This window comes from Erpetoichthys calabaricus, chromosome 5, assembly GCF_900747795.2.
Source record: "Erpetoichthys calabaricus chromosome 5, fErpCal1.3, whole genome shotgun sequence".
Lineage (NCBI taxonomy): Eukaryota > Metazoa > Chordata > Cladistia > Polypteriformes > Polypteridae > Erpetoichthys > Erpetoichthys calabaricus.
In genome coordinates this window covers 199,887,174-199,899,567 of record NC_041398.2, presented here as the reverse complement: position 1 = coordinate 199,899,567, position 12,394 = coordinate 199,887,174, and the positions used below count along the sequence as shown (strand labels likewise).

Below are 12,394 nucleotides of genomic sequence, written 5' to 3'. Positions count from 1 at the left end.
TGGGCAGTGACTGCATCTCCTATGGGAATGCAAGGGGAGGGATCACAGATAGTTACTTTATAAATTAGATTATTTAGAACTAGGGGGCTCCGCCCCCTGCTCGCTTCGCTTGCCAACCCCTGGTGTTGGGAATGACAAAGAGCGTGATGTATGAATGAGATATAGAATAGTGTGAAGGTGTAGATGATGCAAATAGAAAGCAAACAATAAAGTGTGTGGCACAGTGTAAAGGTTTATTGGAAAATTTCTTTGTACACGCCGTTTAAGTGTAAAAGGTAATTCCAGGTCAGAACTTGTAATGTCAATGAAGATGGTTATTGTTGTGATCAGAGTCAAGTTTGTCAGAGCTTAGAAAGAGTTGTGTCTCTCCAGGAAGTAATGGAATGACTTGGGTATTTATGTTTTCCACATTAATATTTTTTGGACATAATATAGTGCGTTTTGTTAAAAGGGGCATTTGGTCTAATGAGATTGCTGTTCCAAATCTGTCTGTAACTAAGTCGTCGCAGATAAAGGCTTGAGGAATTGTAATAATATGTGGGTGAAGTCCATCTGTATTGGTGAGTTTACCATCTCCCAGTTGTAATAAGCAATTGTTATGATCTGGTTCTGGACATCGTATCTTTTTTACTAACTGTATCTTTTGAAAGCAATGCCAATTGTCTGCGTATTTTAAGGTGCACTGAACAATAGCTGAGCGCATGGCATGTGGAAGAATAGCTAAGCACTGTCTAAAATCTCCTCCTAATAAAAGTACCTTTCCTCCAAAGCGAATATTATTATTCATAAACGTTTGTAGAAGTTTATGAATGGTGTTGATTAAGTGACTGGATGTCATTGTACATTCATCAATAATTAACATTTTTGCAAGACGGATGTCACGTGCAAAGCCACCGTTAATGTTCATAGTGGATACCGATTTGTAGGATCTAATTCAGTTGATAAAGATTTCACTTTCAGGTACATCGTTAGTTAGAAGCTTCTGTAGATATTCAGGATATGAATGTAAAGGAGGCAGTCTAATTTGAACCTTTTGACAACAACGTGTAAATGTATTACTTGTATTGCCAGTTGTTTCTTCAGGGAAGTGAACTGAATGACAATGATTGCAAATGACATTCATGACATTCATTAATCCGAATGAATTTTCCTGGTGTATGTTTTGCTTGTGCTGTTTGAGAGGCGCGTTGTTGCATGTGTAGTATTTGGGACGTGTTGTTTTGGAGCTGTAATTGATTTGCCTGTGCTGTGTGAGAAGCCCGTTGTAGCCTTCCTTGCCGTTAACGTATGTCTGAGACGGGAGGTGTTTCGTTTTGAATCCGTGCCTGTTGCGATGCAGCACTTTAAATGATAGATTGCGTCATGTGGATCTAGGATGTAGATTTGTGCATATTTGCGTTGTTGATTTGTTTCAGGGTGCACTGTTCCAATGCGATGCAGTATTTGTGCACATATGCGAAAGCAGTATGGGCCATTGCCTTTTGGTGGCCTGATATTTACTCCGGTAGATGCAAAAGCAAATGAACTATTGTAGGATCTAATGCAGTTTATAAAGTTTTTACTTTTAGGTACATCGTTAGTTAGAAGCTTTAGTTGAGCTTTGCGTTTTTGGAGCCGAGACATTTTTTCTTCTATAAATATGGATAAGTAATAAGGAGTATTGCACTCACTGTTAATATGGAGCCTTTTCTGCGGTTGAACGGTTAATAGTGCCTTATTGTAATGAGATCCACCTATGCTGCATAGTGTGAATTGTGTTTGGTCCCGTTATCCGAGCGGTATCGTTTTGTACCTGTGATCGTGAATTCATGACTTGTTTGTTCTTGAGCGTGAGAAATATGGATAAGTAATAAGGAGGATCGCACTCACTGTTAATATGGAGCCTTTTCTGCGGTTGAACGGTTAATAGTGCCTCATTGTAATGAGATCTACCTATGCTGCATATTGTGAACGTGTTGAGATGACGTATGTTTAATACGGATGGTTCATTTAGAAATGGGGCTTTGTGTGCCATTTGTTATTTATGTTACTGTGGTCGTGGGTCTGAATCGTCGTTTTTGTGTACGTTCCGTTTGCTATGTCGTTGCATGTGTAGTATTTGGGACGTGTTGTTTTGGAGCTGTAATCGATTTGCCTGTGCTGTGTGAGAAGCCCATTGTAGCCTTTCTTGCCGTTAACGTATGTCTGAGACGGGAGGTGTTTCGTTTTGAATCCGTGCCTGTTGCGATGCAGCATTTTGATTGATAGATTGCGTCATGTGGATCTAGGATGTAGATTTGTGCATATTTGCGTTGTTGATTTGTTTCAGGGTGCACTGTTCCAATGCGATGCAGTATTTGTGCACATATGCGAAAGCAGTATGGGCCATTGCCTTTTGTTGGCCTGATATTTACTCCGGTAGATGCAAAAGCAAATGAACTATTGTAGGATCTAATGCAGTTCATAAAGTTTTTACTTTTAGGTACATCATTAGTTAGAAGCTTTAGTTGAGCTTTGCGTTTTTGGAGCCGAGACATTTTTTCTTCAAGAATTATGGATAAGTAATAAGGAGTATTGCACTCACTGTTAATATGGAGCCTTTTCTGCGGTTGAACGGTTAATAGTGCCTTATTTTAATGAGATCCACCTATGCTGCATAGTGTGAATTGTGTTTGGTCCCGTTATCCGAGCGGTATCGTTTTGTACCTGTGATCGTGAATTCATGACTTGTTTGTTCTTGAGCGTGAGAAATATGGATAAGTAATAAGGAGGATCGCACTCACTGTTAATATGGAGCTTTTTCTGCGGTTGAACGGTTAATAGTGCCTCATTGTAATGAGATCTACCTATGCTGCATATTGTGAACGTGTTGAGATGACGTATGTTTAATACGGACGGTTCATTTAGAAATGGGGCTTTGTGTGTCATTTGTTATTTATGTTACTGTGGTCGTAGGTCTGAATCGTCGTTTTTGTGTACGTTTCGTTTGCTATGTCCGTAGTCTGTCCCGTTTCGTGTCCAATGGGCTTTGTGTGGTGCTCGTGGCTTCTTTTTTTTTGTGTGCTTGTGGCTTGTTGAATCCTCCTCTTTGTGTGCGTCCCGTTTCGTGTGCAATGGGATTAAATCCTCCTCTTTGTGTGTGTCCCATCCGTTGCTTGTGTGTGTGTGTGTTTGGGGGGTTTGCGGGCTCTTTTTTTTGTGTGCCAGGGGCTTGTTGAATCGTCCTCTTTGTGTGTGTCCCGTCCGTTGCTTGTGTGTGTGTGTGTGGGGGGGGGGGATTAGGGGTGTTTTGCTCGTGCGGCGCTGTGTGCGTCGCCTGCGTTTGACTCCTTTTTTCTGTGCTCACTCCTTTTTTCTGTGGTCTTGTCCGCCTCTCGCGGCGCCTCATTTCTTGGTGCGCCTGCGCAGTACGTCTTTTTGCGGCTACGGCCCATGGCCGGATGTCCCTGCGTCCATCCGGTTTAGCATTCTCGGTTAGTAATATGGATCTACAACAGCAACTTGTAAAAATGCTTTTAGTTGTTTTATGTACATAAAAAGAAAGCAGTTAGATGCATGATAAAAAAATAAAATGATTACAGCATTGGTATAATCATATACTCCCCTAAAAATCTTCTCCAGTTGATGGTGGTGTAGTCTTATTTTACTTGTTAATTACCAATATGTGTCTTTTAATTGGGCCATTTAATGTAGTCCTGAATGGATATTTTTATTTATACATTGTTAAATCTCAAATGTAGGTGTACTGTATCTAACATAATGTCAAACAGGGTCTGTTAGCCTAAACTGCTTTAACACCTAATGAGTGATTGCAATCCATGTTCATCTTAACATTAATAAATAACAGATGGCACTGTTACAGTAAATGCTTCGTAACCGATCCACTTAATGCCATTCTTGTTTGTTCCTGGTTCGAGGCAGCTGTGAGAAGTGACTTAATGGCAATTCAAAATATCCATATTACTAACCAAGAATTGTAAACCGGATATGGACGCAGGTACATTGCATGCCCATGGACGCAGGAGACATAGTGCGCAGGCGCCGACAGCGAGCGAAGTCTGATCCACCGAGAACGAAGGAGTCACAGCTCAAAAACGAAGGAGCTCAACTAACGTAAATAAGAAATGAGGCAACGCGCCCATAGGTAACAACACAGCCACACAATAAAGAGGATTCAGCCCACTGCCCCAGAGTGAAACGGGAAATACTACAGAATCCACAAAGTTCCACAACACACAGCATAATCAAACCCGAGATAGTACGGAAAGCGCAGGCGCCTACAACGTGCTTCTGAACCATAGCTAACCACCGCAAGAGAATTCTGATACACCACCAAAACCGAAAGAGCTCAACTAACGGAAATACGAAATAAAGCAACAACCACAGACAATACGGAACCCTAACCGTCCACACTACACAGCATAGTCAAACCCGACATAGTACGGAAGGGGCGGGCGCCTACAACGCGCGTCTAACAAACCGCAGGCAAACCCCCGAGATGGTACAGTAGCCCCAGAGATGCGGACTCCACAGCATATGTGAATCACATTACAGTAATACAATAATATGAGTACTCACAGACAAAACAAACACAAGACGCTTCGGCGTCCCGCACCACAATCAAACCAGAGAGAGTACGGAGGCGCCCAAACGTCCACAAAACACAGCATAGTCAAACCCGAGATAGTACGAAGGGCGCATGCGCCTACAACGACAACCACATAAAACACACACACGGCACCGGAGGTATAATATTAATAAACGAACACTCCGTATTACACGGACAGAATCACCAAACGTCCAGAGTACACAGCATATGTGAAGCACATTACAGTGATCCATTACTAACAGTACAACCACAGAACACACAGACGCGAGACCTGAAGGAGGAATACAGAACCGTACACGTCCACACTACACGGCATAGTCAGACCCGACATAGTACGGAAGGTGCAGGCACCTACAACGCACTTCTAAAACACCGCAAGCAAAAACCCAGGATAGTACAGACGCCCCAAAGATCCGGACTCCACAGCATATGTGAATCACATTACAGTAATACAATATTATAAGTACTCACGGACGTAACACACACAAGAGGCCTTGGCGTCCCGCCCCACAGTCAAACCAGAGAAAGTACGGAAGCCCCAAATGGCCACAAACCACAGCATAGTCAAACCCGACATAATACGGAGGGCGCATGCGCCTACAACGACAACCACAGAGAACACGCACACAACACCACACGTCCACACTACACAGCATAGTCAGACCCGACATAGTACGGAAGATGCAGGCGCCTACAACGCACTTCTAAAACACGGCAAGCAAAAACCCAGGATAGTACAGACGCCCCAAAGATCCAGACTTAACAGCATATGTGAATCACATTACAGTAATACAATATTATAAGTACTCATGGAAGTAACACACACAAGAGGCCTCGGCGTCCCGTCCCACAGTCAAACCAGAGACAGTACGGAAGCCCCAAATGGCCACAAACCACAGCATAATCAAACCCGACATAATACGGAGGGCGCATGCGCCTACAACGACAACCACAGAAAACACACACATGACACCACAGGTATAATATGAATAAACGAACACTCCGTATTATACGGATGGAATCCCCAAACGTCCAAACTACACAGCATATGTTAAGCACATTACAGTGATACATTATTAATGGTTGCTAACAATACTGTTCACTTAAACGACGCCAATCTCCCATTACAGCTGCATTTGCCATGACAATCAGCAAATCCCAAAGACAGACCATGGACAGAGTCAGCCTTTACCTCTCTGAGCCTGTATTTAGACATGGACAACTTTATGTTGTCATCTCAAGAGTTCGGCATTCATGTAACGTTAACGTTAAGATTATAATAACCACTCCAATATATATCATGCATAGATCTGCGCATCTACACCTACATAACATAACAATTACACTGCTATTGTCATTTACATATCTTACATAGACCTACAGATATCGTGGCACTGAACATAATACATATGTAACAATTACCAAGACAGACAATGATCTCTATTGGATGTGTTTCGTGTTACCCAAGACCAGGGGTTGGCGAGCGAAGCGAGCAGGGGGCGGAGCCCCCTAGTATTTAAATAATTAGTAATAAAAAGTCAAGTTTAGTTACATTAAATGGATGGGTACAAAATAATAATGATAATTTTTTTTGATAAACTGTAAACAAGGCCAATATTTTCTGATGTGAAAGAACATGGGTGATCTTTTTTTTACCTCCGTATACTCTACCTGTAATCAGGATTTAGCCTTACTCTATCTCTCATTTCTATTGCCCCAGCATAAAAAGCCTTTCTCACCAAATGTATGTACTTTATTTTATTCAAAACTTCCTAAATGCAGTACAGCATGTTGTGTGTCTGCTCACACAAGTAATATTTTTTTACGTCTAATATATGTTTTTATTTCTTACAAATCTAAAGTGGAAATTTTACACCAGAGTTTCTGTTATCCTGTGAATTTAATTTTTTATAGGTTGGGTATTTTAAAATTACTTCAGTAACTGACTTACTACAGTATATGCAGTTCATTAATGTTATGTCAATTTTTTAGATAGGATAGGTTAGAAGTTAGTAAAGTTACATTCGTTTATTTTGGAACAGAATAAAGTGTTATTGTATATACTTGTAGCTTATTATAGCCTTTGATATGGTGCTCCGTTAGATTTCGGTTATTTTCCATAGATTTTGATTGTTTCCCATTTTTGTTTCTTTTTAAGCTAAGTTTTACATCTCCTGTATTAATTATTACATACATTTATTAAGAATTTTGCCAAATGTTATTAAATGTCTAGTAGCTATGTTTTTGTTGTCAGTCTGTTCTTGCCAAACAATAAATGCATCTTTTAAATAAGTTTAGAATGCTAGTGATTACTATAAAATTATGAAACATTTCCCAAAATGCAGGTTGACAGATTATAGATGCTGCAAGTGAGAAGTCATTTGACACTGTACAGTGCTAAACCTCTAGATATTTCTAGTAAAAACAAATGCCTCTTCAGTTTAATTAAGCTTACCATCACAAATGGTGTTAGAGGAAAACTGCATGTACTTTCATCAGTAGGAATGTTTTACTCATGGGCAATTGTGTATAGCATATTCAAGAGTAAGCAGCTCCAGTGACCTAATAATATTATGATTACTTATTATTTCACTGATGGTTTTGTCCAAGCTGACTTACAACATTTGAGGTACGATTGGTATCGTTTTTTTCATTTTTCCAGTTGGATGCACAGACCTTCCTGTTGTCACACAGTGTCAGTAGCAGGATTTAAAACCACAAACACAGGTTTTGAATCCTAGGTACAAAGCCTTAAACACTATACCACATTGCCTTCCCATAACATTAGATGTTGGGAGCAAGCACCCACCACATGACGAACCACTTCAGGATCCCAAATTAGGACTAGAGTGCAGCCGTGCAACTGGTGAGAACCTCACCACCACACTAGTTCAAATGGAACTGTGTGAGTTTTTTTTTTTTTTTTTAAACAGTGGCTGGAGTGTCAATCCTACAGCCAATCACCAAGTATTTCCCTGCAAGTTAGTATACCTGCTTGCAGGGTAGGATGCAGGTTAACGTCATACTCAGAATAGAGCAATTGCAGATTAAGGGCCTTGCTGAAGGATCCGTACCCTCAGAGCCTTAGCCCTTCTGTAAAAGAAAACGTACAAATATTGTATACTGAAAAGAGCTTTTTTAGTTACAGTACATTGTACTACTGATACACCTGATTATTTGAAGGCACTATAACCAAGGCCCTTTGTCTTAAAACATTTCCCGGGTGAAGCCTGGTAACAAAGCCAGCTTTTTTTTATATTTGGCTGAGGCTGTTACTTAACGCATCTTTACAAAATTAGAAAAATAAAATTGTAAAAGTAATAGACTTTGTAAATTTTTGTAGTCTGCTACCTAGTAATTATTAAGCTGTTATGACAAGATCAGACTAAACAGTGGAAGAGGCTGAGGCTCAACAGATAGCAACTGACAGACATTTATTAAGTAGTTCAGTGTCTATTCAGGTTAGAATCAGAACATCATTGATTTACATTTGGAGAATTTTAATTTCCTTGTATTTACAACTTGGTCTAACAAATCATCAGATTCTAACAGTGAAGTTTACAGCAATTTACAGACACATTTCCTCACCTCACCAGTTCATTCGAATTGGCTTCTTAGCTCAGTTATCAGAGATAATGCATTTAGAACAAGAATTATATTGTTCTTTCAATTAAAAAGCAGGTCAAGTTCCAACCAAAAGTTCTTGGCAGTAGATTTGCTTTCCTGTTGGTCACTGTGTCAACAAAGTATGCCTGATTACAAACAAAAATGACAGTTAGGAACTACGAACAGTGATTAATGTAAATTGTAATTGATTCTCTTTGTATACTGTACTTTAAATCTACTTACAGGTTGAACTGTAAACAGTGAACGTGTACAGTTTCTTCCCTATACGTCTGTTTTCAAGGCCTCCTTAAATGTTAATTTAATATTGTTTTCTTTCTACCACAGTTTGAGTCTTTTACTAGTGTGCAGTCCCAGAGAAAGCAGACTTGGTCTGGGTGCTGCTGTTTCATTTTCATTAGGATACGTAATATTTAGCAGAATTAATAGGTCTTTGCTGTCTGACACCATAGCAGAGTGAAGAAAAATAAGTCATTGTCTCATTGGTGCCATACCTCTAAAATCTGTAGAAGCCTGAAGATATTTAATTAAAGAAAACTAGAAAATGCTTTTATTTTTCCTTGCAAATAATACTTTGTAGCAAGCTCATTTTGTTACTAGTGCTGCAAATGGTTTTCTCATACATATAGTGTATTCTTCATGCGGAAGGAAATTGTCAACTGTTTTTCCATAAGGTTTAACACAAATTAGTTTATATACTTTACAGAGGACTGTATTATAATTAAAGTTGTTTAGTCTTAAAAATTAAAGACTGTGTGAAGACCTAATCCAGGTCCTTAAAATTCTCAAAGTTGTTGTGTTGATGTAGCAGAATTAGTTCATGTAGAGAATTACATATTAAAAATAAAAACAGTAGAATTTAGGGGAAAGCTGTTCAAGACTGAAAAAAAGACTTCTTTATAAAACTGTGGTTAATAATACTTAATGAAAAGTAATATGTAATGGACAAAAATAAATAAATATTCAAACTTTAAACATACCTTTGTGAAATCAACGTTGTCAATTTAAAATATTATTTTTAAGAATTCATTAGCTTTTTTTTCCCCTCACATGAGAGATCATTCTTAGCTATTGCTTATGCCTGTGCACTAATCCAGAATTGGCCACTGAATTGGACTATAAGTGCAGTAATTACACTCTATCACACTTAGTAGAACAGGAGAGACTTTCCTCCTGCTCTAAACCATTACAATCTATCTGAGCCACACACATTTCTATCCAATGTGGAAGTTTTTAAACAGTAACTAAATATGTTTTATTTTGTAATGAACACATGGAGCACCTCATTTTGTCACCAGTGTTGATGGATGTGAATGTATGCCGTCTTGGCACCCCGTCAAAGATTGGATTATGTCTTGCGTCCAATGCAGCCAGGATAGGCACCAACTCCCAGTAACCATGAACTGGATAAGCTGGTTACAGAATTGATGGAGGGTTGGTCAGACAACTATAGCCTTGTTCATAAAATTCTGAGGATAAATGCAAAACCTTTGTTTCTGTATCAGAGCTATCTATGTATGGCACTTCATCCATCCATCCATCCATTTTCCAACCCGCTGAATCCGAACACAGGGTCACGGGGGAGCTAATAGTGTCACAATCATTGCTGCTCACTCAAAGGCGTAACACTACAAAGTAAAATGATTGTACTTGACAGCTGATTAGTTATATCATGCACAGATTGTGCATGTTTATTTCTTAACTAATTATGTAATGGGGTAAAATGAGAGTAATGAAGAGCTTTTTTGCCTTGAGCACCCAGCAGGATTTTCCTGATGTATTAAGGTAAACCATGTGAGATTTGTAAATAATAGACATGATACCCACAATCCCATAACCAAATTCAAGCCTTGCTAAAAAGGCAATTAATTGATAACAAAATTCACTGGCAACTATTTTCATCATTGATTTTTGAGGACATAAGTTAATTTTTGCAGCCCTAGTTAGAAATAAATTTTACACAAATATTTCAAAATATTTGATCTTTGTATGAGATCAAACTGTTAATAAATCAGTGAGTATTTCATGTTGTCCACCTACAGTTTTAAATACAAAATATAAAAAACATAAATGTAGAGTATGGCTTTGTGGTCATTTGTTTTATATGATAAAACATAATCTGCTGCAGTTTATACCGCTGTATTGCGGTTCAGCTATTGCGCCCCCGCTACATCACGGATTTATTATTATAAATTATTATATATTATAATATCGCCCACCCCCGGGTTTGGTTTACTGGATAAACAATTTAAAGAGATTGTTATTTTCATGGGAATTGTTACATATGCATTATTTTCATTTTTACTTTATTTCCTGCCCCAGACATGGTTAAATCTCTTTCTCGCAGGACTTATAACGCTGCTTACGTTGTGAAGGAGGGGTCTGAACACACGCTAAAGAGATACGATCAGTTCAGCCAGTGTCTTGCTGGTGCTGCTGGACACCTGTGTGTTGTGCTTGTTGCGCTTTGTGTCAATCACTTAAAAGCCTGTACAGTAGCTGTCCTTTTGCCACTTCGTGTCCCTGCCGCTAGCGTTCTCACCATCTCACGGGTTTTGCTTCCTAAGGTTGTACTGTCTAGTCTTGCGTGTCATCAAAGTGTTCTTTCCGAGATCTCTCTGAGATGATCTGGTCTCAAACGCTTCGCTCAACCCCCCCGAAGGTGCGCTATGCTCCTGCCACTTTGCGTCTCTCCCGCTCGGGTTGTGAAGGGAGAGAGCTTAATGCAGTCTAAACAGAAGTGGACGGATCAGCTACTGCCTTTGTGCTGCTTCTGCCAAGATGCCTGTTCTGCTTGTTGCTCTGCGTGTTAATCATTTAAAAGCCTCTACAGCAGCTGTCCTTCTGTCTCACTGCCTTGTCTTGCGTGGCGTTAAAATGTCCCTCGCGGGATGTCAGATTTTCTTCTGAGAAGATCACGCCTCGTCTCCTTGTCAAGATTTTTTTTTTTATAATAGATAGAGATGTTACTCATATCCTTAGCCCGACATCCACTTATCGTATGTGTTTACAAAGTGTGTTTTAATAAGTTTACATGTTGTTTAAAGCATGTGGGAGGGGTATTTTAAGGCTTAAACTATAAAAAAAAATGTTTATTTATATGGTCTTTCTATATCGCGGATTTTTACCTATCGCTGATGGGTCTGGAATGTAACTTCAGCGATAGGAGGGAGGAATCACTGTATACTGAAAGGCACTTGGCAGCTGTTTTTCTATTTTTTCACAAAAATCTTTATTTTGTGCAGAGTTTAGAGTTTATAGTTCTTTTCCTTAAATGTGTATCAAAAAAAATTGCTATATAGAACCGAATATGTAATTAATATAACACTTACAATCTCCTGTCCAAATGATTAGATTTTTTCAAGTGAAAAATTGTTTTTTGACATGTCTAAGAACAATACTTTTTCTGAAACAAAAATGTAATGCCTTTAATTTGTATTGCTTGATTACCACATTAATGATTTACTAGAAAGCCAGAAAACTGTTTTTGCTTGTAAATAATTTATATTTTATCACTACATGACAGTTTGTCATTGTTCATTTTTAATATTGATTAGCCATGATAAAGTCCAATGATAAGACTTTTTTTAACTGCTTTAGTATTTCAAGTGCTTTAAATGATTTCTAGTTTATACTGTATCTTAATTATCAGTAAGCTTTGAACTCATCCACCACATAGACAACATAGCCTATGTATTGTATAGGTGTAATAAAAATATGATTACATGCAGTTTTTTTTTTGTTTTGTTTTTTTTATAAAGACCATTCCATGGAATAAATAACTATACATGGTATTTATTTCACTTTTGATAATATATTGCCTGTATTTTGTTTCTTAATACTAACAAGATTGATGGAGAAAATTATAATAGATTCTTTTCCAGCTAAAAACTGCCACTTTGTAAGAGAATTAGTTTACATGGACTTGTTAAAATTGTTAATTATCACCTAGAAGAACATAGTATTAACTAACATGCTACTGGATATTTACATTTTTTTAACCTTTAAACGGAGTACAGTACATACAAGTTAGAGTTCTATTTTTATGCTGCTCTCTCTGTTTCTCTCTCTGTACTGTATATAGATAAAAGTCTAGCAAATATTAAAGCAATGGTTAGATGAAAGACAGAAAAATTCTCCAGATCCTAGAATGTTGACATTACACAAGACAGATGAAACATT

The 12,394-nt window shown here is 38.4% G+C and overlaps 1 protein-coding gene across 1 annotated transcript in view; it reads left to right on the top strand.

The window, feature by feature from the left end:
- ttc33 (tetratricopeptide repeat domain 33) overlaps nt 1-12,394 on the top strand; it is a 133,993-nt gene that overhangs the window by 84,552 nt on the left and 37,047 nt on the right. The gene's annotated exons all lie outside the window — the stretch shown is intronic.